Source organism: Stigmatopora nigra, chromosome 12 (assembly GCF_051989575.1).
Source record: "Stigmatopora nigra isolate UIUO_SnigA chromosome 12, RoL_Snig_1.1, whole genome shotgun sequence".
Taxonomy (NCBI): Eukaryota; Metazoa; Chordata; class Actinopteri; order Syngnathiformes; family Syngnathidae; genus Stigmatopora; species Stigmatopora nigra.
Genome location: NC_135519.1, coordinates 9358341 through 9386212, shown reverse-complemented (window position 1 = coordinate 9386212; position 27872 = coordinate 9358341). Strand labels below are relative to the sequence as shown.

The 27872-nt window shown below is 36.9% G+C and overlaps 1 protein-coding gene across 1 annotated transcript in view; it reads left to right on the top strand.

Annotated features, from left to right (window-relative positions):
* The first annotated feature begins 3636 nt into the window (after positions 1 to 3636).
* LOC144205579 (neurexin-1a-like) overlaps positions 3637 to 27872 on the top strand; it is a 198040-nt gene continuing 173804 nt past the window's right edge. Inside the window, exon 1 of the mRNA XM_077730020.1 lies at positions 3637 to 4023. The gene's annotated coding sequence lies outside the window, so the exon portion shown is untranslated. The remainder of the gene's footprint in view (positions 4024 to 27872) is intronic.

The following is a 27872-nucleotide window of genomic DNA, read 5'->3' as shown; positions in this document are numbered from 1 at the left end:
TCAGTTTAAACTGGTTCTTTTTATGGCAAATTACAGTGCCGAGTACAAAGGAGTTTTTCTGAAAAGCACAAGGGTCGCAAGGGGTGCTGGAGCCAACCCAAGCTGACTTAGGGCACGAGGTGGGGGACACCCTGAATTGGTGGTCAGCCAATCGCAGGGGACGAGGAGTCACACTCATACATAGGGGCAATTTAAAGTGACCAACCAGCCTACCATGTATGTTCTTCAGTTTACATTATTTATACCAACCCTCCTAGGCACAATTGATGGGACATCAACCATCAAAAGAAGCTGATAAGGTCATTCATTTAATAACATTTAAGGAATCCCAATGGTAGGAAATTGTTGACATTTTCTCAGATTCAGTTTCATAAGTCATATTATGCCAAAGTGACTGCGTGGTCAATGTAAAAAAAATGCATTTTTTAGCCTGATTAAAGTCGATGGAAGCCAATAAGAAAATAAAACATTCAGCAGGTGAAAATATTACAGTCTCAAATTCATAAATTAAAAAATAAACAGAACTTTTATTATCTTGTTTATTATTTTATAGTGCACAATATGTGGATATGTCTGCAAAGCACAGCAGCATGTGCTCTTCAATCAAGCTGCTGTCTCCTTGAATTATTGTGAATTCTGTCTGTTTACAGGATGTACTGTGACAGTTTCTTCTATTTGTATGTTCATGCTCAAAAGAGGAGTTCAGCTTGTTAACAGCAAGCAATTGCTTTTCAGTCTTAAAGATGAAGCAAATCTAACAGTGAAGAATAATAGTTGTACCTTAATACAGTTGGACGTTTTTATTAGTAGTTTGTATTCTGATGTATACTCCATTAAGTCAGAGCTTTCTATAGCAAACATCTGGTTGGAAAACTGAGTAGATCACAGCTGCTTCTCCAAGGTTGCCAACAGTATTCCCAACTTCAGCTACTTGACGCCATGTGTCACTGAGCCTTGTTCTTTTCAGCAAATGAGCAAGTCTTTTTTTTGTGCTAGTGAAAGGGACCAAAATTGCATTTAAAGCTACTGTAATTCAATACTAAATGCTAGCCGAGAGTTACGATTTCACTCTGGCTGGCTTAGACAGCACATTGAAGAGAGGAATTTGCCAAAATGCATCTCTTTTTGCAGGATCAGACAGATATATTGCATTTTTGGAAAGCATCACTTTAGTTTACAAATTTAGACAAAGCAATTTTGCAAAGGAAGGATTGCTGTATCTTGTTGTGGAAGATTGAGTTGAAAGGAATTTGGGACTACGACATGTTAGGAAAGCCTGACTTTTGTGTCCTCCAAAAAGATGAAGGCCGTAAATGCATAGGAAAAGCTGGAAACACACATATCATATGATTAATGTGTATAAAAAATGATATTTTTATTGGAATTATGTCAAATGTAAACAGCACTTTATATTTTGAGCAGTAGTCCTATCTATAAAAAAAAGTATTTAATTTTTAATGTCAAAAAATATGCATCTTAACGGCCTAGTGTGTGTATATTGAATGTTGAATCGAAGAATACGCAACGTATTCAAAAGAAAAGTAATTTTTTTGTAATGTAAATTCCCTCTAAAGGCCCACCGAAGAAACATAAAGACTTCCAAGGCTTGATTTATTCTGTCAAATACACACCGAAAAAGAAGTTATCTCCTTTGAAACGGTCGAAAATGGGAAACGGTTACCTTGAAAAACCGAAGCCAAGGCTGGATAAGAGAATTATTAAACACACTCAGGGATGGTTCTTTGAGCTTGCCATCACCCCGAGGAAAATTTCTGAAGTGCTAATTTGATCACAGTTGTGCAGAACCCAAGTGAATGTCAGCAAGATGAAAGCAACTGTCGAGGAAAAGGGGACTGCATGTTTAAGATGGGGCATTCAGTTTATCAATGTGGACATGCTTCTTTCTCTACATAATAGAAATCTATGTGTTTATTTTTTTTACTTTAATCAATATGACTTTATTTTTGGATTAGTTTTGTGACAATCTCACCCATGCATATTAAATACACACGGCACAATTTCTATTGTAATGAATAGAACGATGTTACCCTATGGCAGAAAAAAACTGCAAAAACCACAAGGGTTTGTTTCACTATTTGATATTGATGCAAATAAAATTTCATGTTTTCAAATGAATCTCTTCCAAAACTTTAAAAGCTTTAATCTACAATCATTTTTTAAATTCTAGGTCAAGATACACTGAAGTGCAGGAGATTTCTTTGCATGTCTACAGTTCTGGAATGTAAATGCTATTCTGCACTTTGTCATGCAAAAACGCACATAAAAAAAGATCACTAAAAATGAAAGTGTTCTTTGTAGTCTTGTAATTATTCAATGTAATATAATTGTGAAATAACTATTGGCCAAATACATTTACAATTGAATAAATTAGTCATCACATGAACACGATTAATTATACATGATAGACTTCAAACACTTGTTTTATCATGTCCAGAAACAACTGTCCAAATATATTTTTAATTCTATGAATAATAAAAGACTATTGGTTAAGAAAAGGCAACTGACTCAAATAAAAAGACCAAAGTTAAATGTCAAACGGAAAGATAAAAAGAATTTACCAGATGAATAAAAAATTCAAGAAACATTGGTCAGGCCCACACCCTTTACTGGGGCTCGGTTCTGACATTAAAGGAAGAATAAATAATATATCATATTTGAAGAGCCGTGTAAATTCTAGCACATGCCTGTGTTTGCCCTCAATGATCTATTCTGGTTCACAATCACTCACCACTTTGCTCTAGTTGAATATTTCCTTTCCTTCTTATACTGAACAAAAATATACATTCAATACAATCATACATAAACACACACATTGACACTTTTCAGATATATTTTTTTAAAGCGGTTTACATATAGTTATGAATGAAATATGTCCCCTGACTAACTGTCCCTTGATTAAATTCAACAATATTAAATCTGCGTAAAGAGCTAAAAATATATTTTATTGGTCTGTGGACATAACTTTTTGTCTGTGGTTTGTGGTGTCATTTCAACTAACACATACACTCACACAGGCTCATTTTTTGAGGGGGTGTTTTATGCAAAATCACACTGTGTCCAATGTGCTTCAGACAATGAGGTGACTCCAAATTTTATTTTTAAAGACCACCCTATTCAGGTTGTTGACTCACGTTGACACGTTTGAGTTACCTATTATATATATGTAAGAATTTTTGCTCAAAGTAAAAAAGAATCAAATACTTTGACAAATCATGGATTCAAAATATATATCATAAGCAAAACAACTATTAATTTAATAAATTCACCATCTACCACCTCTTTGTTTTCACTAGAAATCCTTTCAGGTTAGACCTTGTTTGCTTTAAGTGGAATTTCCCTTATTTCCCAACAGTCTTCAATGCAACAACATAACAAGTGGAAGAAAACATGACAAAGCCTATTCATTAATTTCATACTGTTGCTATTGACATAAAGTTGTGCTTCTAAACTTTAACATAAAACTAGTTGCATTAGGGTTGGCAACAGCAGAAATAACATTAAAAAAAAGGCTCAAAAAGTTTGGATGCCATATTCCAGGTGCATGTGATTATTGGTGATTGAAAACCGAACAAGGATAGGCCACCATGGCTTGTAGTATACTCACATTTGATTGGCTAAAATAGTGTCATGATTAAATGTCTGCCACATGTCAGGATGGCATTTTTCTGGAAACATGCATGCATTCAGTCACTTTGAAATCTGCTTATGCTCACAAGGGTTGCAGGGATCAAGAAGATGGACATACTTTGAGGCAATTTCGAGTCTTCAACAAGCCTTGCATGCATGATTTTGGAATATATGAGGATTCCCTGGAGAAATGGAACCCAAAATGGAAACTGCACACAGTAAGGATTGAGATGGGATTCATCCTGGACTCCAAAACTGTGTAAAGACTGGGCCACCATTGCCGGATTGCTTTTAATCACATTTTCCACCACAATTATTGTTGGATTCACCAGAGATTCGAAAGTGGGCCTGGATCGTCACTACCCATACTATAAGGTAGGATTTGTTTTATCACCAGCATTACTTCCTGGGTTGTGGTTGGATTTGTAGTTCTTTTGTGTAGTTCCTCTTGTATATATTTGTTAGTGAAATGTGTGACATAGACAATGTTGAGCTGAAAGGAAGCCTGCTTTTTATGACTTCTCCTGTTTGACTATGCATTGTGAGTGCCTTTTTAAAATAACTTTGATTACAATTTATATTTACAGTACATTTGATAAATGGGTGATCATTAATGAAAATACTGATACATCATGCTGAAATCAATATTTTGTGAAATAAATCAGGATTATTGATCTTATATTTGATAATATGATTAAGATGAAGTCAATATTATGTGCATCAAGATAATTACACAAAAAAATATTGTATGGGAAATGTATTTCTTTGGGAAAGCTAAACAAAAATCAAATATTTGAACTATTAATGCATGCAAAATGAGATTCTAAGAGCTCTGTATGGCTCTCTGTAGCATCCCTACAAGACCGACAAACATTTTCAGTTTACTTTAGTTAAGGCGTTAAAATATTTCAAATATGAGTCATTTTTTATTTCTTTATTTTTGTTTTAATCCCAGATGTTAATTCAAGATGTTGCAATGTTACACCGAGTGCACTTGCATACAGATTGGAATCCTCTGAATCTGTAAAAAGAGGTTTATTAGTTCTTGCTGCAGGGCTGTTTCTGTGCAGGGAATATCAAATGACAATTTACATTTTTGGAGACATGCTTCAACACCTTAAGCAGGTTGAGCGATCCTATTTAATGTTGAGGTACTGTCCTACTTAAAAAGCGCTGTCACAAAGTACTTTAACAAGCTTCCGTCTCACTTATTTTGGGCTGTGTTATCACTGTCTAACTATAAAGTTCGGATAAACAGTGATTCTTGCCAAATCCTTTGTAGTCTTTTACTGCATCCAGTTGCAGCGAATCGTACATTCTTCCCATAGGTTGCCTCCAAGCAAACCAAAAGTGTTTATTTACACATAAATAAGGCTTTGCTCCTCACACCTGTTCATTATTCATATCCATCTATCCCAATTGACTTACTTCTGGAACTAGTGACAGGGGCCAGTATATCACCTGGTCTTCTGTAACATCACAAAAAGGCAGCTGTTAGGAGTTTAGGTGAAAGCAAGTTATACATACTGAATAGGCATGAAAAGAGCATCCTTCACACTGCTGATTTTTGAGTTGCAAGGTTGGATCTAGCACAGTTGAAAGCCTACAGATTTAATTGATGGAAACCGTCTAGAATCAATAAGGCTTACAAAGAAGGGCAGCCCATCTCTTTAGAAAGCAAGAGGCCATCAGCAGGGGTGAGGGCTGAGGTGTGCATGTGAAATGGTGTGTCTTTCTGGGTGCTACGCCAAATAAACTCACATTACACACACAAAACACACCATCTAAAATGCGTGTTTTTTACCACAATACTCGCCACACTGAATTTCACAGGCCAGCAAAATGTTTGGGAATATGCGAGTGAGCTGTTTGATATATAGTACTAGTTACTTTTATAAATATACAAAATGTTTCATGATATATTATTTTAGGGGCGGCTGAGTGTCCAGCGTGTCAGCCTCACAGTTCTGTGGTTGGAGGTTTGGTCTTCACTGTGTGGAGTGAGCATGTTCTGCACGCTTTTGTGGGTTTTTTCTGGGTACTCCAGTTTTATAAAGACACTAGATGTATTTAATGAATTTTGTCAATGAGAATTATAATTAGTAACATAGTAAAATAAGTTAATGGAGACCATGAAAATGGGAAAAATATATTGTGTGCAGTTGTTAGAAATAGTGGGGAAGCTCTGGGTCATAATCAGAACATCATTATGACCAACCAAACTAAATATGAAAAAGAAAGTAAAAATAAAACAACTTGTGATACTTATTATTCATTTTCATTTCTCAACATTTTTCAATTTGAAGTAGATTTTACAGGGTTAAATCCTTCCGTGAACTTTGAGTGGGTAAACAAATATACAGTACCAAGTCTCTGGATAGCCAGAGGGGCTGCTCAGGTTGAGCTTAACGTATAAAGATGGGGAATGTGGACATGTAGGATGAGACGTTCCTTTTCTGTACACAGCACATAAATAAGGGAGCAGCACAAAGCTATCCCCCAGGAGTGCTGTCAGTTGGCATTTTAACATGGAAGAGACTAATGAAAAACAGTGCTGCATCACGCACCTTATGCAACATGCAACACAGATGGATCATATTTTGCATTTTGTTTCCTGGCTTAAATAAGTATAAAGATGTGCATGCAATTTTCTCTCCATCTGTAACACGGGCAAATGAACCTTGGTTTATCAAGGCAGGTCACAACTGTCTTAATATATGAAATTATGCAAGATTTAAAAAGAAAAATCCCATATCTCAGAATATATTTACAAAATAAGCAGACTTTTGTTTACTGGTTGCATTAAACTAGTTGACTGCAGAAATGGGCTGCACAGTGATGCAAGTTTAATTCTGACATATGATACTTTTGACTTTGGAGAGGAAGCAGCAACCAAAGCACGCTAAATTGTTAAATTTTGGTTTTCTAAAAATAGTTGACACAAATATGGTCGCATAATGTTTTAATCGCAGTGACTAAAAAATGCATTGTATATATTTAAGTTTTTAGCAGGAATGACTGTGCAAACAACAATCCACATATGAAAACGGTTCCAAATTAATATAATACTGCAGATACTGACCACTACTTGCACTCACAATAGTACTGCCGCCAGTGGGTATCGAGCCCATGCTTGTCTGCACTGAAGTCAGGCGAGTAAAACTCTACACCATCAGGCAGCTCTACATACTGTACATTTACCCATTTCAGTTGAAAGCAGTATATTAGAAATAGGGCTTTTGCTCATTTATAGTAGTCACGGTCAGAAATGAGCTGAGCGATGACCCCAGACTGACTCAGAGTGTGTCTAATGCATCCACATTGCCGTGGCATATTTGCTCTGATCAGAAGCAGACAGTAGTGGAAACAGATGCCCACTTAATAGGGCTGTGGTGTCTGTAACAATAGTTCCCTGGAGCCAGCCAACTTGTACTACTGTGGTAAGTAAATGACACCACAATTAGGAAGGCACATGATCAAATTCAGCACATTTGTGCTGTGATTTGACTTTTCCAATAAGGCCAGCCCCATATTCAAATGACTATACATTTCTTCAATAAATAAGTGGGATTCCACTGATGTTGCCTTTGACAAAAACATTCAAATATACACTACATCTATTTAAAATAGTGAAAGAAAAAGCACCTTAATCTCCTTTAACCTAACACTAAACCTTTGTCAATAGAGATGAAAACAAACATGCAACATAATAGGTAGTATTCAAAGGAAATGTTGGATTCCACATTTGCAAAATGCTAACCTTTATGTTTTAAATGTGTGGTAGCGCGCCAATGGCAAAGACCAGCATTTGCAGACGGTGTTGCGCCAGTGTGAGCTGTAGCAAGGGAACACCAAGGCTACATGTGCACTCATGCGTAATAAAGACGTGTCAGAATAAATTACAAGTCACATGTGATCATCACCTTCTGACACTGATGTTGTTTTACTAATTGCAGATTTCCTTTCTAGGACATTAGAGGGTTTATAGGGCACACTAGACAGCCGTTCAAATGTTGCATCCACCAGGATTATCAATATCAGCTGTGCTCTTTGGAACTGCACCAGCAATCATTTGGAGCCAAAAAAACAAAACTTGTAACCAATTCAACTTTTTCAATGTATTAATTGTTTTCTGTGCGAAAGAAATACATCCAGAATATGCATGAACACAGAATTACACATTCATTACTTGACATCAAATCAAAGCTAGTGTAATTATGATTTATGCTCATCTCCGCATTTGCTTGTAAAATGAGATTGAAAAATTTGGGATCATGAATATTAAACCTCACGACAAATTGTAATTTTAATTTGGGGGACCTCATCATTGTGCTAAAAAAATGAATAATAGCCAAATAGTAGCAGATGAATGTTTTTTAGTTGTAATCATAAAGTGCCTTTTCTAAATCATTTAATCCATTAACAATAACATTTATCGCAATTACTATGAGTGTCAGTGAAAGTTGCAAAAGCCCCCTCTCTGACCTTTTTGACCGATCCGGCTAATATTTGATATCATTCTATTTTCCGACAGTCTTTGGCTGTGTTGTGGCATTATGCTGCTTTGCATATGTCCATTTATCTTATAGAAGAAGACATGTGTTTGTCAGTGCTTGCGTCGCTATACTTTAGCTGTGATCTGTCGGCCATATCTCAAACCTCACAAACTGAAAGAGTGGAAAGCACATCCTTGTGACAACTTCATTTCTATGGCTAGTACTGTCAAAAATATCATTACTGTCTAAAAATGGAATGACTTCGAAATCAGATCTTTCTTGGACCCACCTTTTTAAAATCGGGGCCCTATGACAGAAAGGCGAGTAGAAATAAAATACAATTTGATATTTATATATTCATATCATGGGCTTAAACCCACTCTGAAAGAATGTGCTCACCGTGTCAGAACAGAACTACATAAACCTTCCCCCAGTGCAGCAATTGTTTTTTTTTTTAACCACACATTCTCATTTTAAATTCAACTTAGATGTGCCATCATGCAAGACATTTGTGAAAACCCATCACCTCACAGCCCTATTTTGAATTGACCAAGGAAAGGATCAGCATTTGAATATTTTACAAGATAACACTATTTATTCTGCTCAAAATATACTCCTCACCTGTATTTTGGATCACTTTAAGTAGACTTTCAGTTTATTATTTATTCATTTATTCATGCTCGGTGTTGACATTGTCAAGAAGCAGGACATTGCTTCTTAAGAATAGATGGAGAAGATCGGAATAGAACCAGTTATAGTAAGCGGGGGACAATAGTGTGGTAGAAAATGATGGCAACTAAAGGCAACTGGTGGATAAATTGACTATTGTTGTGACTGTGGTTGCATGTTATGTAGAATAACCATTAATACAGTCTTAAATTATGTGTATATGATCCCTCAGGATAGGTATCACTTAATAACATGGAATTCTCTTTCCATTCATCTAGGAGTTAACCCTTAAGAGAGAAATTTGTAGTTATTTTGTGTTAGGAAATATTAAGTAGCAAAGCTGTACATCTGTCTTTTTCTCCTTCCCATTTTGTATTGCTGAATGTTTTCCACACAAAATAACCAATGGTGTAGTTACCAGCACACTACTTAATTGGTTACACCACAGAGTAAAAATCGTCCTTTTAGATCCTTCTGACAGTACATGAACTGAATTAAAAACCAGGAACTGATCACATTCTTCAATAGGAGTGATATCAGATCCTGGTGTGCTGATTACCACATACCACAAGAGATTATGATGCAATACATCTTGAAATGTTAATACGTTGTCCCACGCTGTGTAATGACCATCCCACTTACTTTACCCTTGAATTGTTACCCTTGCTGAATAATACTGAATTGGACAAGTCAAATATATTCATTCCACAGTGGAAGTATGGGTATTTTTGATGAAATAATCATACCCCTGCCTAATCACTAGTCAGAGTACAACACCCAGCAAAAGAAGATGTGACACCTGTCAGTATCATTGCTCGACATGACAACTTAGGGTAGCTGAACTATCGCATTTTTCAGTTCTTTGATCGGCCCCATTCCCTGGCCAGTGGGATGAGCGAATGGAAAGGCAGAACAGCCTTTGAAGACTTTAATCATCTGTTACTGATAAGATTATTATATTGCTGCTCTTTGACTTCAAGGCCCTAATCAATTGTGACAGATATTGGCCTGCTACTGCTGCTCCCACTGGGAGGCAATGAGCTGCGGCAATTTTAAATAGCTCATGGTGCGGACTTTCACAAAATTATTAGATCCTATCAGATTGGTGGCAAAAATGGCGGCAACCGGGCATAGCGATAGAAGCCTCGAGCAATTCCAGAGTCAGCAGGCTAGAAAGAAACAAATTACACTACATCTAGATTCATCCAAAATGACAAAAACATGTGGGCTTTACAATCTATTTATCGCGGCTCGCACGAACTGTGGAATTTATCGAAGATGATTTGGTGAAACAAATATCTCCTTGGAATTTTATTCCCTAATTGTGCTATTTTCATTAATTTTTTGATGTTGCCTGGAAAACATTCTTTCCTCAGTTTTTTTCCACGTCTATACAAAGCCTAATGCTTGACATAGTGTGTAAAATATTGCATAGAGCTGCGATTACCACTGTAATGATAGCATGACATCCAATTAGTCTTGCGCCTACTGTGAAGTGATTGACACATGAGGCTGTCAAATAATTGCATGAACAGTGACTGTGGAGGTACAGAAAAGATATTAATTCACTAAATAACGTGTATAAAGTGCAGATTGAAAAGGCTGTCTACTCGACCATGTAACAGTAGACAAGCATTCACCCTCATTTATGATTATGGGCTATTAGACTATTCAATTACTCAAACATGCGAGTTTCCGTCGTATACTCGTACTAAAAGCATCCGTCTCAGAATACTCGGTGGTATTTTTAATATCTAAAATGAGCAATGCTTCCTAGGTCGCCATTCTCGTGTAATCACCTAAAGGCTAGCCCATCATAAATGGAAAGTCAGTTTAACCACAAAGCATTGAAATATTTTAACTTTCATTTTTCGGAAATCCTAACCTTTCTTTGGGTCAAGAATATTAAGCAGTAAGCATTGAGAAGACAAAAAAAAAGAATATTTTTTGAACCAGTTTTTCCACTAATCTTCTCCATGGCACAGCCAAAATCCAAAGGATTAGGGCTGGCTCATCTGAGCTCACTATAGTGAGGGCCACTGGGGCATGAACTATCACTTATCACCTTGATTTCATTCTTTGCACTCATGGAATGACGTTTACTTTGTTGCTAGGGAAATGACTGTGAATCTATTCTTGAACAAAAAGAAGAATGGAGACACCAAGAAATGCAATGCATAAGCACCATGTATAAGAGAAAAACAATATAAAGGTGGAGGAGAAATTTGCCAAACCATTGGACATCGATCCTTTGCTGATCATAGAAAATCATGTTTCAGAAGAGCAGCCAACAATTTGAGTAAATCTTCTGAGTTTAATGTCCTCACTTTCAATCACCAGTTCTGTGATTGTGAAACAAGTCAATTGCTCTACTAGCAGTTTACCTTTCTTTAGTGACGCTGGATGAAAATTGGCCCGGAATACTTGTTCACACTTGCATTTTTATAAGACTAAAATAATCAAACACTTTCTGTTGTAGACTACATTCCAATTTTTCTTTAATTATTGTTTACTAATCTCTGTAAGTAAGCAATTCTGCTCTGCTGTGACCATTTCTCAAGATGCTGATTCGCCAGAGTTGTTATTGAACAGATGTTTCCTTGGTGCTTACAGCAAAGCCCACTTTAATTTTTAGTTTTTCTTCATTCGGAAGGTCCAAAGGGATCAAAAATACAGCCAGTTTTGTCTGTGAATACTAATGCAACACAACTCCTATGCAGGAAGTTGATAAGTTACTAGTGGCCTGAGGAATGTACGCCAACTCCACTTCACCCACTGTGATTTACCATGGGACCGTACTCCCCATGCAACTGGGATAGTCCTGGAATAGTGTAAGAATGCAATCTTTGCATTGTTTTGCTTGAACATAAAGTCATTATGCAGTACAAATCTGTAGCAGGTAAAGAAGAGGTTTACCTTAAGACATTCTTGGATGTGACAGTGCTTCATATGGAGACTGGATTGGCATGAAAGCTTGGCAGGATAGTGAAGGTATTGCATGAAAAGAGGTTTAGAAGGCAGGCGGGCAGGTGCATATTGAGGATAAAAGGACAGTAGGACACGTAATGCAATATAGGTCTGAACGCAACCAGCGACAACAACAAATAGCCATTAAAGAAATGAATAAAAGCTGGAATTTAAATGCAGTGGAAATGAAGGGACAACACGAACACCTGGAATGGCTTTTGGGTCTGGGGGAAGCTGATAGAATGCCGGGCAGATCCAAGAACAGGTGAAAATGAAAATAATAATATAACAACAACAAACAAGAACAAGAACACAATTACAATCAAGACCAAAACAGGCAATGGCTCCGATGCATCCAATTGAACTTTCATAGCTGGAATTTTTTGAGTTTAGTGTGTGACAAATGAGAATTAATAAGAGAAGTGTTGCATTTTTATTTGTTGTTTGTACAATTCTGGCCTCTTTCTCCCCATCGCCGTCTTACTTTTCTCCTGGAGGCAACATACCTGTCAACCTCGAACCATTTGTGATCTTACCAAATTTTGTTTTCGCCCTTACATATATGTATAAATACATGGAAAATCTTACCACTTTACTTTTTTGTAAAAAATCACGAACAACAAGTGAAAATGAAAGTAAACATAAACAAGGGAACAGGAAACGGAAATCACATGGTGAAAGTGTTACAAAACGAAATGTTTATCATGATCTTTTTTTTTTAGCCAATCAGAGGCGCCGGTACATATATCACTTGGCAGACATGCGTTTTTTAGCCAATCAGAGGCGCCGGTACATATATCACTTGGCAGACATGCGTTTCCGGGAAGAAACAATGGCGGATGGTGAAAAATGGCTAGAAAGTGCCTTAATTTATTTTTTTTTCTCAAAATCACCGTTTAGCGTACCATTTTCATGTGTACAGCGTACCAATATAAAAATGGGCTTTCAGTTGTACCAATTACGGCGAGAACGTACCAGTTGACAGGTATGAGGCAATGACCTTTGCTGTAATATTTCCATAGACATGCTGTTAATAGACAGCACTGACCTATAAGCGTGGTAACGGCTGCCATCAAGGATTATATAACAACCACCATTGCTGAATATGTGAATGGGGGCAAACAAACAACAAATCTTGTTCTTTTAACACATTTAATATCTAGGAAAATAGTTTACGTTTACACTTTCTATGAAAGTCTCTTTTTGACACCTTGTTTTGTTCTTTATCCTGAGGTTAAAAGGACCCTATGCATTATACTTACTGCAGTATAATTTATCTTCCTAGAAAATTCTTTTCAGAATAAATCATGTAATTGCTTATGTCATTAATTAATCTGGTTAGGCGAAACTTGCTCTACACCTTGAATGATAAATGCCTATTCAATATTAGCAGGGAGTGTTAATAGAGCACATTAACTGTAATCCCATATTCATTTGCTTGAACCAGCAGCCCAAAGTAAACCTATAATACCATTTACTTCTGTATGTATTAGTTTGTTCTGTATGTATTTAGTATTATACATGATCTAGGTCTTTATTGAAAAAATATGTGATCCTCCTTTTATCAAAAGTTACTCATTGTTGACTTAAATAAGGTTTTCAACATAATGACTTCCATTGGGCATTGAAGGCTGATCATCGAAAAACATGAGAACTTAATGGCACTCTTTGTTATGCACTGTCATTTCACCCAACATGCTGCTGAATATCAAGAGGGCTTAGATGAATCACAAATGTGAAATCTTATCAGTTCTTTTCACCATACTCCATGCAACTGCATAGTCCACTTTGTGGAACTATATCAGGTATAATGCAGACCATCAGAGAAGCAGTTAGGTCTTGGGGCCAATGGTCCATGAGCTCTTTAATGAGGACTTCTCCCTCTGCAGCTCAAAAGGCCATCTGGCCCAGCTGTTCGCTATGGCGGTTGATAGCATGTGGCACTCCTGGCTCAGGGCAATTGTAAGTGTAGCACTTCTTTATGGTAGCTATATTATTAAACTCTCTCAGGATATGCAATTTAGTTGATTTTCAAAATCTCAGACCTGATCATCCGTGTTTTTTCCCCTCCCCCCCCCCATTATGTAGCTCTTGTGTCCTTCAAAGTATAGTGTTATTTTTTTTTGAATACTATGTATGCAAATGTCTCAAAAGTAGTTGTACTCACTTTAAAGTGTTAATGGATTTAACACATGATAAAAAGAGGGAGCACGATGTGTGAGTGGTTAGTTCATCTGCCTCACTGTTCTCACATTGAGGGTTCAATCCCTGGTGGCTTCTGTTCTTTCTGTGTGGAGTTTGCACATTTTCCCCCTGCCTATCTTTTTTTCTTCCCTGGTACTCTGGGCTTCTCCAACTTCCCAAAAACATACACTGTAGCTCTTAATTGTCCTTAGGTGTGCATGAGTGGTTGGCTAAGATAGGCTCCAGCGCCCCTGTGACCCTTGTAATAAGCTTGACAGTCAGGGACAAAATCGATGACCTCAAGGTTCTGTTAGATTTACAATTTACATCGTAGAAACTTTTGACAATGGTGATGTAAAAGAAATCTGTCAGACAATGAACTAACTTGAGAAGTAGTGCTTGGTGTAAATGTCACATCACCAACTAGGCAGGGCAAGCTGCTCCAGAGTACAATACGAAAATGTCATTTCAAAAAGAGCAAAGTGCCCCAGTTTCTTACAACACTGGAATTGCAAGATATGAAGTGAAAAGCCTTACATCAATATACTGTAATTATGGCCGATAGACACGTTCTTCTTGCAACCAGGCAATCCATACTTCTCTCAAATAGGGATAAGATGTGAAAGAGTGTGCTCGGATGCTAGTACATATACACATATCGTGTATGACAAGAAGTCAAACCACAAACTCCATCTTAGCTCAATTCATGTATTTTTTTGAACTGCAAACAATTCAGAATTTTTTTTTCCTTTTTTGATTTATTTATTTATTCTTTTGAGCATCATGTATTTTGCTAGGAAGGAAGTAGCACATAAACAGTCTCTTCTTTTAATGGCTCTTGAAAAACTAGACACCGGAGTGTGCTGAAGTTGAAATTTGATCAACATTTGCTTGAGTGTGAAATGGAGCAGATCTAAGCATCTGGAAAGAGCAAAGAATGGTTCCCTCAAGGTGGATCAGCAGAACCACTGGAGAGCTAGGCCAGTTTGCTTAGGGCCTCATTGGGATCGTAACTATGATTAATGTCTGCTATTTCAATGTGTTTGTTTTCACAAGAGAACACCATTTTGAATAGAAAGACATATTTATTCAATCTCTATATGCCTGTAACATTTATACAGGTATTAACTTTGTTATAACTTCAAACTCTTCTACTTCACTTTGCAATGGATAATAAATCAAAGATAATTACTTATTCAACTCAGTGGCTTACCTAGGAAGTCCGACTGGAAAAAAATGATGTGATCTTCGTTGTCATCTAAATTAATAATGGTGTCAGGAGGGGAAATGTCCCACACTTTTATTTCTCATGATTGGACATGAAATCAAGTCCACCTTTAATTTCCAATTCCTTCACATCTCACCTATCAGTTGAAAAAAAAAATACTATTCTATTTTGAATATTTTTTGTTCATTGACAGTTAATTTATAGGTTAGTGTTTCGGTCTCACAGTTCTGAGTTTAAGGGTTCAATCCCAGGTTCAGACCTTCGTGAATGGAATTTGCATGTTCTCCTGTAATGTGTGGGTTTTCTCTTGGTACTCCAGTTTCCTCCTGCATCTCAAAGACCTGAGTGGTAGGCTGGTTGGACACTCTAAATTGCTCCTAGGGATAAATGTGTGCCTGAATGATTGTCTATCTCCTTGTACAAGGGGATTGGCTGGCCACCAATCAAGGGTGTCCACTCCCTGCTGCTCGAAGTTAGTTGGGATAGGCTCCAGCACCTTCCACGACCCCTTTGTGAGGATAAATATACATGATTGAATGACAGCAAATGTAGTCTTTGTTCTGCTTTGTTATTAATGCTCGGTGGAATACACTTAAGTATCTTTTTTGAAATTTGCTCTCGTTTTTATAATCCACAAGTTGCAGTGCTTGCTCAAGGTTACGCCTCAACATCACAACAATTTACTTCAATATACTTGGGTCCCTATGGATTGTATGAATGCCGTCATTGAAATACTTGCATAAACCACTCAGAGATTTTCACATTATGATTGCTGACAGTTGTTAGTACAAATGCAGTGTATATACTTTCATCATTTTGCATAAAAAAATCGGGCACAATGATAAAGAGCATGTTCTATACCGAATAGTTAAACATAATAGCTCATTGAAAAGTATGCGTTGTATTTTGGGTTTACAAAAAAAATCAAGCCATTTAATGAAGCGGTGTGGAAATTAGTGCTTTCTCAATTAAGCTTTCAATTGGGTGTGGAAAAAGTCAACCGTGAATGAAAATGCAAATTGTTGTACTTCATGCGTGGATTGTCACAGAATGTACTGTGGAAAATATTTGGGACCCCAATGGTTTAAACTGTTAATTTGAAACTTCTTTTTTGCCTTAATTTCATCAGTTTAACAGTGGCATTCACAGGTTAAGGCCTATACACAAGTGGCTGTATTTGACCTCGACTAGGGTTGGATAGTTTCATTCCTTAATGGTTTGGATAGAGTAGAAGAGTCTCAGCCCATTAAGATGTCAGGGCAATAACTAAGCATTTGTAAGCTTTTGTGTCGTGAATCAAAAGCACTGAATGCGGCTTAAAAATAACTTCAAGATGAAGATTTATTTTCAAGAAAAGACAAGCATATTTCTATCGGAATAGTTTGCTCTGTTTATGGTAGAACATGTGAATAAAAGAAGAGGCAGTGTATTTAGGGTGAACTTTGGAAACAGTTAGAAGTAGGTCTGGTGTGAGACTAGTGTCTGGAAGCAACAGCAAAGACTAGAATTGCCTCCATATAAACTGGGGAAATGCCTGCAGAAGAGCAGATTGAGGTCATAACAGAAGTGCATTTAAGTGTTAATTATTCATTTTTCTACTGACATGAATTTTAACTGCAAGTCTTTGTGATTAATACAAAATATCTCCATTAGAATATCCTTTGGGAGGGGGCATCCTTTAAGCCCTTTAAAGAATTGTGAATAATGATGATGCTCTCATAAAAACAATCCCTTAAGGACTGAAGGATCCTGTCTATTTTTATCCTTGCTTGCTTCCCTCCTATGAGCCGTTGTGTTCTTAAGCGGTGGCCATTTGAGTCCAGGAAGAGCCAACAACAACAATGAGCAGCTGTGAGAATTAAAGAGCCATAAAAAATGATACAGCCTCTCGGAGCTATAATTACCTGATGTTGAAGTTAATGTACATTATGTGCTCTTTATGAGGTGTTGTTGTATAAACAGGAGCGAATGGTTATTTAGCTCAACTGCCCCTCTCCACATCTCATCTGTAAACATCCTGGATGACTCCGAATAAACATTTAGGTCTTAACCAAGGACAATCATCATTCTACTAAACTTGGTCAGCTAATCTGCTTTTAATGGCTTTGGCAGAGTCCTTCTATTCCAGTCAGTTTCAGGCATCGTCATTGGGATGTGTTGTGGTTTCTTTCATTAAACTTTTTGCAAGTTTGATTTTCTAAGGTCAAATATAGTCACTGGTGGTTAAGTAGTATATTTGACTTCTCTGCAGGCAGTGTGGGACTAACACGTTTTCTTGTCCTACTTGCGTCAGTTACTGGTCATTCACAAGTTTTGATTATTTTAGGAATTTGAGCAAGAGGGCACCTTTGTTTGGAGCATTACATCAGATATTGCTATAAACACAAAACACCTACGTGCTCATTTACATAACTGAAAATATGTCAAGTACTAGCTGTCTTTACTAAAACGACAGAGGATAATCTGGTATAGTAACTACTAACTGATTCACCCAAACTAGTTCAACTGTTTAAACCAAACAAAGCAAGGTCAATTCCAACACACTAAAGGCCAGTAACTAAATATTGCTGTCCAATGAGGTGACACTTTTGTGGATGAGGCACGCGAGTGGTAGGGAATGATTTCTTCATGCCTACAAGGCTGTCAGTTGAGGCTGTGCAGCCTTGAATTTCATTTGGAGCATTACTGGGGCCTTTAGAACTTGGTCACATTTCCATAACTTTTATTTTCCATGCCTGCGCTTGGTTTTGCACTGACCCTGCACGTCCTCTGGGATATTTGATTATGCGGCTGCTGAATGCAAAAACATTTTCTTTTTGATCGAGCTCCTGCATAGGACTGGATTGGAGAAGATATTGGCACTTCCAAGGTCTGGTTTGCAGGAAGATGTTGATGACCTCGTCGTCTATTCAGGAGATTCAAACGGATATTAACGGCTTTGGGGATGGAACCACTGCTGGAGAGAAGTCTCAAATATTTCAGTCATGACATGAATGCATGCAGTGGCCCCTGGTGAAAAATATTCTGAATACAAAACATTTGTCATGTACAGCGTGTGTCCTAGTTTGAAGGTCAGGTGGCATGCACAAGATGTGTGCTGCGTTGTCTTTGTGTGATGGTGAGATTATAGCATATGGAAACTAAATGGTGGTAACCTAATTGGGTTTTTTTGTATGAGGAAATTGTGGCAAGGTTGTTTTGTGCTTGAAGGACAAACATACAGATTCAGGCTTGCTATTGTTTCCTGTGTAGACTGCTCATTTAACCTTTTATGATCAGCCAAGCCCGGATGAGCCCGAGGATCTGACAGCAGTGTGAAATCTTAAAACATAAGGTTCATTCAACACATTAATTTGATCAAATAATGGACTCACATTTGACAAATCAGCAAAACATTATAATATACAATTACTATATGAATTTAATTCATGCAATGTAAAGTTGAAGCCCAATAAAGTTATTGAATATTGATATTAGATGATTGCAAGATTTGATCAATTACAATTTGCTCACTAAAGTGCTGAAAATGTATTTAAATTCTTCTGTTATTCATCATGGTATACAGATAATGAATTATGACTTCATCAAATTAAAGATGTCGTTCTTTCACAGGTCTCCTGAACTTAGAGTGTAATACTAATGGAAAAGAATTTTCCATGATAGAGCATTTTAAATTGACCTGAGCGAATAGTAAATGAACCCCATCCATCTTTGTGACACTGCTCTGCAGTTCTTTTTTCGCCACAATTCTTTTCGGATGACCTTGCTATTAAAAAGTTTGCTCACCATCTATATAGCACACCTAAGAGTGTGTTCATTTAATCACTTGATTTCTAATATAATAAACCACAATGTTAACTGCATACATTTTTGAAACCATTTGAATTTATTTAGAATTTCTTGACCTTTTTTTGTATAGCTTTTTAAGATTTGAATTAAATCTAACCTACAAAATAATCCACACCTCCAAATGAATGAATGGAGTATAATATTCTTCATCCGGTAGTCAAAAGAGGATTGCAAATGGAAGTTAGTTGGTATTTTTATTGTGTTAAAGGCAGCATGGTAGTCTGTTTCTCTTCATAATACTATGTATTACTGGAACTAATTCACTTTTGTCATTTGAATTTATTATATTGCCAGATCATTGCACTACTTGATTTTGAGATATAGTCACAAGTATGCCCTGAGACTCTAAAATGATGCTGGCATCATTGATATAGTTATCTTTGGGACTGTTCATGGTGATTCAATATAAAGTTAACTATATTAAAATTGAGCAAACTCTAGAATGTAGAAACATGAAAAATGACTAGAACCAGGCCATAACTACAAAGAGTGGCACACCAGACTTTAGTCATGACAAATCAAAGTGACTCCTTTCATTGCTTTTAAATACTGGAGTTTCAAAATGGCAGAAGTACATTTTTGTTGCAAATGTAGGTGCTTGATAGACTGCAGACTCATCTTGATTTTCATGATTTCCCCATTATTTGATATTTTAGGGCAGTTTTATAAAAAGAATGCTACTTACCTGGCTCACTGATGTTCAATACTGATTTTCAATAGCCCTAAACAGCCCAAGTGTTATTCATTGATATATGTATATGCCACATACATATTAATGATGTTAATAAGCAATATTTCCCTTTGGCACATAGCAAATTAGAAGTTATCTACTTAAATTACCAAGTGCCTCAATGTGTTTTTGCTATAACAGAAAAAAACTGTTTTCCACAAGTGGTGCCAGCCCTTAAGCATCATCATACCCACCCCCCAAAATCCTCATTTTCCCTTTCAGTAATTGCAATACATATCTTCTCCCTCCCCCTCCATATTTTCCATACTTGTTTTAGTTGAGTTTATTATCACTTGCACACTTACTGTCCTGAGGAGCCATTTGTTTCCTCCAACATTTTTTTTCTTGGGGAGACTTTGTAATTGGGTTAATCTTCTTCAAAAACACTACACATTGAAAAAATACAGAATATTTTTCCGTGTATATATGGATATATGAATACTAATAATAATACATAATATTTACATGAATTAATTAATGCATTTTGCTCTCCATACCATTTAAGAAGGGAGTGTGCAATGTTTCATCCTTTCAAAGTGTGTGCAGTTGATAAATAGCCACTGAAGGGAATTTAAGGCTTTGGCTTTCTCAGATTTGGAAAATCCTTAATGCCTTACAAAATGGGTATATTTGAGTGTGTATTTAACAATTTTATAGTCAAATGCTGGATGAAGGATTCAAACTTAATGTTAATGATAAGCACTCACTGATATGAATAAAGACTATCATTGTATGTTAAACATGAACATGGAAAATCTCCATGATTTGGACCATACAGGTAAAACCTGACAAATAATTCAAAAAAATGAATATTTCACACAGTACTTTTGCATAAGTGATCCTTTATAACCATTTCTTTAAGCATTAAATTTTTTTCACTTATTGAAACAGTGGCAAGACCATTAATTTGCTTCTGGTAATACGTTTTTATCAGCAACGTTGATGATAACTTCATACATGGAATAATATCATAGTTGGTCACATCATTTCCCATGAGTATCCACTAAAACTAATTGGGTGCAGGTCTGCTTTATGCTGCACTGTTTTTTTCATTTTGTTTCTTTTAGCTTCCGAAAATTGCCTCTATCATGAAAACCCATCTGAAATCCCACCACAGGGGTCAACAAGGAGTCCATTACGCTGGGCTGTCTCTGCCGGTGAGGGCTTAATCTTAAAGTCAGCTATTTATCAAATCACAGTTCCTGCGTCTAGAAGAAAACTGCTTTTATATCACCACATGGCCACTAGTTATGCAAATTCAAGCGTCACCTCCTGTACAATCCTGATCTTTTTTGTCAAAGGATAACTGCAAGATTATGCAGAGTGAATTTTTGGTGAGGGAGTAAAATTATAGTGTGAATTTGAACAGCTCAGTTTTTGGGTGCCCGTGCCATGAGAGGAAAGAAGTGCTATGAAGCGGAGTGATTTACAAGTCAGTCAGAAAAGCACTAAAATATCGGTTGTCTTACTCATGAGAACAAAATTTAATTGACTCAGCAAAGGCAGACGACAATATTTTAAATAATTCTTGCCCAATCTACCATCTCAAAAGCATCGATTTCTAATGTATGAGATATTTGTTGGCCGTAGCCCTAGACTCGTATCTATTTTTTTTAGATTTATGTTTTGTCTCACGGCTGGTGGTCCAGTCTTGGCCCTCCAGCTGACCTTGCCACAGTGGATGGTTTTATGTTATGCATAAGTGTTGGCCTTACCATGAGCTCATGTTAACTGGCACTACATTTTAACAATGGTTTTATTATTGATAGTTTAATTAATCATTTCACTTGGTTTTGTATAACAAGGTTGAGATAGTACTTTTAATTATGGTAAGGTATTTTTTTTCTCAGGCACATCCAACAAGTGGATATGATATTGTCATTGCTAATAAACCCTAATGTTGTAGAATAAGACGGCAGATTTGATACTTTGGAGAAGGGGGGTGCTTAGTTTTAATGATATTCATCACAAATGCTGTAAAGATGAAAACTTTCTATCTCTGTATTGCTATTCGTTTTTGTATTACATATTTGTAGGTTATAACTTTGTTTGCCCCTGGAACCTGGTCACTTTATATTAGAAAAACAGTATTTTTTTTCAAGTCAAGTAAAGTATTAAAGTCTCAAACATACTTCTTCAAAAGGTTTATACAGAATTTGCATGCATAGCGAAGGGGGGGATGCGATAGTTTGTTTCTCACACGGAATGTATTTTAATCTTTGTCCTTGAGAATAATCTTGCCATGTTCACAATAACTCACTTTATCAACATGGTGGCAGGCTGCCCTGCCTTGAGTCTGAAAGCAACAACACCAACAATGCTTTTCACAACTTATGCGAATGCAGACTTTACCTCTTCCTCTGAGGCTGCATGAACTCCTAAGATCAAGTGCAAAGTGATTTTTCGTGTATCAAAAATAACTACTATACAAGAAAATCAATTTGTATACGACTAAATGTTTTGGGTGGACTTTGTAGTGATCGTATAATTAATAAAATACAAAACCCCTTCACATAATCTGAGAAACACCTAGCATTGATTATAGGGGGAAAAGGGTTACCATTAGTCAGGATCTAGCCCGGAAATTAATTGGCAGCAGCATCCCAGGGCCAAACTGCAAAGGTCTGAACAAGAAAGGTCAACACTCAAAATATTGACTCTTTCTAAAAGCCCAACATAACTGTCAACAAAACCATTTGACACCTGCTTGTAATTAAATTTCAGTATGTCATAGTAACAACTAACACCTGACTAAAAAATAGCTAAAAAACAAGTAAGCTGCAAACTTTGAAAACCCCTATATTTTTTTTCAAAATAATTGACCACGGCTTTCCATAAGATATTTAAATCAAATCCTCTGCTTTCCTCTTGCCTTGATTGGTTAGAATCCAATTAAACAAGCAGCTCATTATTTATCATATATTCTTGGCTTTTATTTATCAGGTGCAATGTTCAGGTTAGTTAGTGAAACTGTGCACAGGATCAAGTTGGAAAACAGAAGATGGCCTTTAAATGAGATCACAAAACATTGAGGAGGTTGCTCTTTGCTTGCCTTTATCCCTTAACTGGCACCTTTCAAAGACAAGCAAGCTCAGCATGAACACCCCACGTGGTCCCCTCTTTATGTCACCCCTGTGATGGTTTAAAAAAAAAAAAGCTTCGATCAACGCAGCTGCCTCCACCCTTTAACCTTGTGGTCAAATGGACACCGACAGGCTTCTTCATGTCCAAAAATCTCCTGTTTGAAGACTGACCCAATTACAGTGCAGTGAAGCTGCAAAGATGGATAGCAGCTCAGTCCGAGGTCAAATTGTTCTTGTTCAGCTTGATAGCAGCCAGGTTAGAATTTGCAGAAACAATCACAAGATTTATCCATGAAAACATGAAATCATTTGCATAATGGAAATCCCCTCGAGGTACGAACAAGCTGTTGTTACAGTAAAATAATCCAAACAAGATGCTTGCAATCAGTAAATGTCACATTGAATCTCAAATACCATTTAAAGACCAACGAGGCTTCAAAGAAAATCAGGTTGACATTCACTTGATGTTTGTTTTGCAGTTGCTTTCCAAGTTGTGTTTCCATGCAGGAGAGCTCCGTTAGCAACCAATCGATTCATCTCTTACCACTTATCTTGTTTAAGGTTACAGGGCACAAGAATTGATCCTTGCAGACTTTTGCTAAAAATGGTTGCAAGACAGTCATCGGGCACATTTAGAAATGGAGTATTTTAAAACAAAGTTTTGTAAAATACTTGAATTCCCTAAAAAAGGTCGAGTTGCTTGTGCCATACTGTTGACTGGTTCAACATGTTACCCGTCTCTTTCCCCTTGTTTGTGAGAATAAGCTCCAGAATGCCTGCAGCCTTCGTGAAGGCGTGCAGCTCAGATGATGAATGAAAAATTGAATATATAGATAGATAACATATTTAGTATATGTTCATGCTTCTAACATCTAATAGTATCCAAGCTCTCCTAATTATGTCATTATATTGCATCATATGGAACGCAATAGTTGAACAAGTAGTAGTAGAACAAACTTGTGGAAATCTTATCTCAAATGGAGCAGATATAGGTCCATTCCCCAGCACTCGTATTTAAATTTTTTCAACAGCACAATTGTCATAGACCATTTAGAGATTTATGTTACATCATACCATGGACACAATTGAAAGAATGAATCTGTTTGTAGGCATGCCTGAGAGAACAGCACATCTCCTATAGTAACACCCAAGCTTTTGTAAACGATGTTCAGTCATGCAGGGTTATTCTGACAGCATGTGCTCACAACGCTGCTATGGTGAGAAGATGATAACTGAACCAATCAATTTTCTGGAATGACTTCCATGTCTCTTGTTTATATTACTTAACCTATTTTGATTCCATAAGCTACTCAACCCAAACATTTTATAATGCTAAAACATAATCCTTTGTATCCATGAAATTTTCAATTACCTATTGTAGGAAATGGTAAAATTTTATTTCTTGCTCAACATTTTCAATGTCTGGTATTTTATCCTTAAAAATACAAAGACATGTTTTAATAGTTGAACACAATTTTGATTTAAATTGACATAGCCAGCTTGGTGGTGTCACTACAAAACTGTGGTACTTTACTTGCTTCATTGATCAAGGTCAAATTCTCAGTCATGGGTTACTGTGCAGAAAAGTGGAATTACAAGGTATTGTGGGACAATCTCAAGAATGGCAAGAGGATAGAGTCTTAATTCAAAGGAATGATATTGATTTTGACCTCTTTAAAATCTGAAAAAAACATGGGCATATTTAATTTTGAATTTAATCTAGAAGAGGCTAAAAGGGCCATGCAGGATATGATGCCCTTTTAGTCGTGCACAAAGGGAAAGATTAGAGGTAATTAGCCTCCGGCTTCTTCATATGCTAGCTGTGTTTACCATGTGAAGGCATCCACAAAGCCCCATGGGTGACAAATGCCAGAGGAAAATGGAAATTCACAAGGTCTGTGGGAACAATTAACCCCAAGTTTCTGTAACACTGGTAAAACATTTAATCAGCGAAGTGAAGGGAGTCTTACATAAACTACAGGAGGTACAAAAGTGCAATGAGGTGAAGAATTTATTCTTTTGTACTTTAATTTCTCAATTCATTGGCCTTTGTACTTATTATACTTGAGTCAGCAATCCAATTGGGACTAAAACTAGATTTTACACCTTTCATAGAGTCCCACCCAAAGTCTTGGATTTCGTCATCAATATTTTTTAATTAATACACTTAAGGTTACGGGTATGTACCAAAATCTTATATTCAAAATAATCAGTTCTTCCTTAGCCCAAGATCCACTGTAAAACATGAAAACAGAGTCATTGTAATAGAACAATTCTTTGTACCAACCAAATGGAAATGAAAACTCAAGGCAGGTAATACATAATCGTGAGAGACAACAAACCCAACCAAAAAATGGGGTCAAGAGCCAGACATCAGCCAAGTGGCCTGAGGTTGAACACAGTTATCTCAGACTTTCATTGCTGTTCTTTTGTATTTGCACCACAGCTCACATGTCGAGACCAAGGCTAAAATATAAGAATGTTTGTGCAGGGATGACCATTTTAATCTTATTTGAAAAGATTAAAAACATTTTAAACTAATGAATTTTCTAACCTTGACCAAAACTTTTACAACTAATGTTATTCTTTTTATTCTTTTAATCAGTGTGCTGGACTAAAACTACTCGTAAAAGTGCAATTTTTGCAATGTGTCATGTAAATGTAACGGAATAGGTTATAGTGCAATTTACATACTTGTTAAAACCAATTGTAGTTATAGGGACATGGCTTGTTTTTGACTCATTGCATTGCCCACCAGCCAACATGAAAAGAGCCAAATGTATTCCTCAACGTTTTTTTTGTGATATTGGCAGTTTTCCATTTCAAGTGAAAAACAAATCTTTACATTCATCTTAAAATTAAACTCAATTCTATAATACTCTTTGATCTAAATTATAGGCCAGGTTGAAAGATTCCCATTTTAGACTTTTTTTCCATGCTGTTTGTGCTCTAACACAAACATTCTATTTGACTGTATGCAACATGACAGATGTGTCTGACTGTTTGGATGAAAAGGTACAGTTTGACAGTTTTATACCGTGCAATCCCAAGCAAATAGAATTACCTCATACCATATCTCATCCAACTGTCACCATGAAAAATCGCACTGCTTATCATTTGTGAGATCTATAAGATTTGATTCAGTGTGAAAAAAAACCCAATAGAAATTCACACATCTGATCTTATGTAAATGTTCATTCTTTCATCTTCCTTACCACACACACCCTCATAAGGGTTGTAGGAATTGCTGGAGCCTATGCCATCTGATTTCATCCGAAAGGCAGAAAATACCCTAGACTGGTCGCCAGTCAGCTGTAGAGAGAGACAGACAACCATTTGCACATAGAATCAAACCGCCACCAGCGGGAATCGAGCCCGCGCCTTTTCACATTGAGGTCAGGCGTGTGAACACCTACACTATCACGCGGCCATTAGGCGGGAATTAGGCAAGGTCAGTTGTTTTAGGTATGTTACAGTATACCTATGAATACTTCAAGCAGAGATCATGCCATTGCCATGCATGATACATTCTTACATTCGGTATTGTTCAAGTCTATTTTAATCATGTATGAAGCTTTATGTGCTATTGTCGTAGCATTGTTCTTTCATGCAGAGAACTGAACAGACACAATGACCTTTTAGTCCTCTGCTTTCGCCATCCAACAGAGCCATGCCAGCCTCCAAGGCCCCAACTTTCATTGCAGATAAGGCAGACCAATTAAAAAGTGAGCAAATATCCGCTTTGAGTCACTCAAGTAATGTCCTAGTGTTTCATCATTCATATTAAAGAACCTAAACTGATCACAGCCTTGTGTGATATGTCAAACATAAGCCAGTTGTAGAGTAGATTTTCTTTCAAACAATTTTGGAGATGAACATTTTTGTTGGAGATACTGTCTTGTTAACACAAATAACCATGTTTTCAAAATAGATTTAAATGCCTTTGTCTCGTTTTCCCCTTGTCAGAGCATTGCACAAATGCTGCTTGCCACAGTTTCCTACAATTTTATCCATAAAACCTGGTAATATTTAAGTACCATTTCCAGTAGTTGGTAAAGAACAACTCCAAAAACCACACGAGTCTAAACATTTATAACCACAGCAAGAATGTAACATTTCTAACTGTAAAAGATATTTACTCTTCCCAATCCTGTTTTAAATCCAGTCTACATTTCTGTTCTGTGCCCTGTTAACGATGGACAAAAACGTAGTATCAACAATGCAGTCTAAATATTGAGGTAAAAGCTTAACAATTGAACCACTACCTGGAGGGCTTGGGCACGATTTGCCCTTTAAGACCAAAAGTCATCCCTAAATTATATCAGCCGCCGGCTTAATAATTGAGAACCACGATAGAAGACAAGTTAAAATGTATTATAATTCAAATTGTGAGCTAGATAGGGGTTTTAAGTGTTCGTAGCAAGCTCCTCTTAACCTCAGCACTCCTGTTGCCTCGAAAATCAGATAAAGGTTTGGTCTCTTGCCATTGTTTGTAAGAATAGATAGTGAAAAGATAAAAGCTATTTGTGTGCACTGGCTGAATTGACCCTTGAAATTTATTTATTCATGCATTTATGGGTGAAAGGCTCATGTTTTCCAGCTACAAACCTCTCCTGTGGGTTTCCTCGATGTCTGGCTCTTGGGGCTGTAATATGACTTTGAGCACACACCGGTTTTAACACTGGAGCCAGGCCAAATGAGCAAGGGCTGAACTAATAGCTGCCCTAGGTCTATTTCCATGTACAGTAGTCTCTCAAGGTCAAGCAAAAAGTGGCTGCTTATCTCCTTCTCGAGCATGACTGGTTCCCTCCATTAATCAAGCGGTGTTAGTTACAGAGCCCCAACTCAAGTCAAGGTTCGCGTTTGCATGCAAACATATGCACATATATTTTACTTCTGAGACTTCAAGGTCTACATTTTGCGTCCAGTCAGTACTGAAAAAAAGAAATGTACTTTTGCCAGTGCACAACCACCAGTAGGGTGTGTGGCCAGTTTGAATCTTCTTTATGCTGAATTAT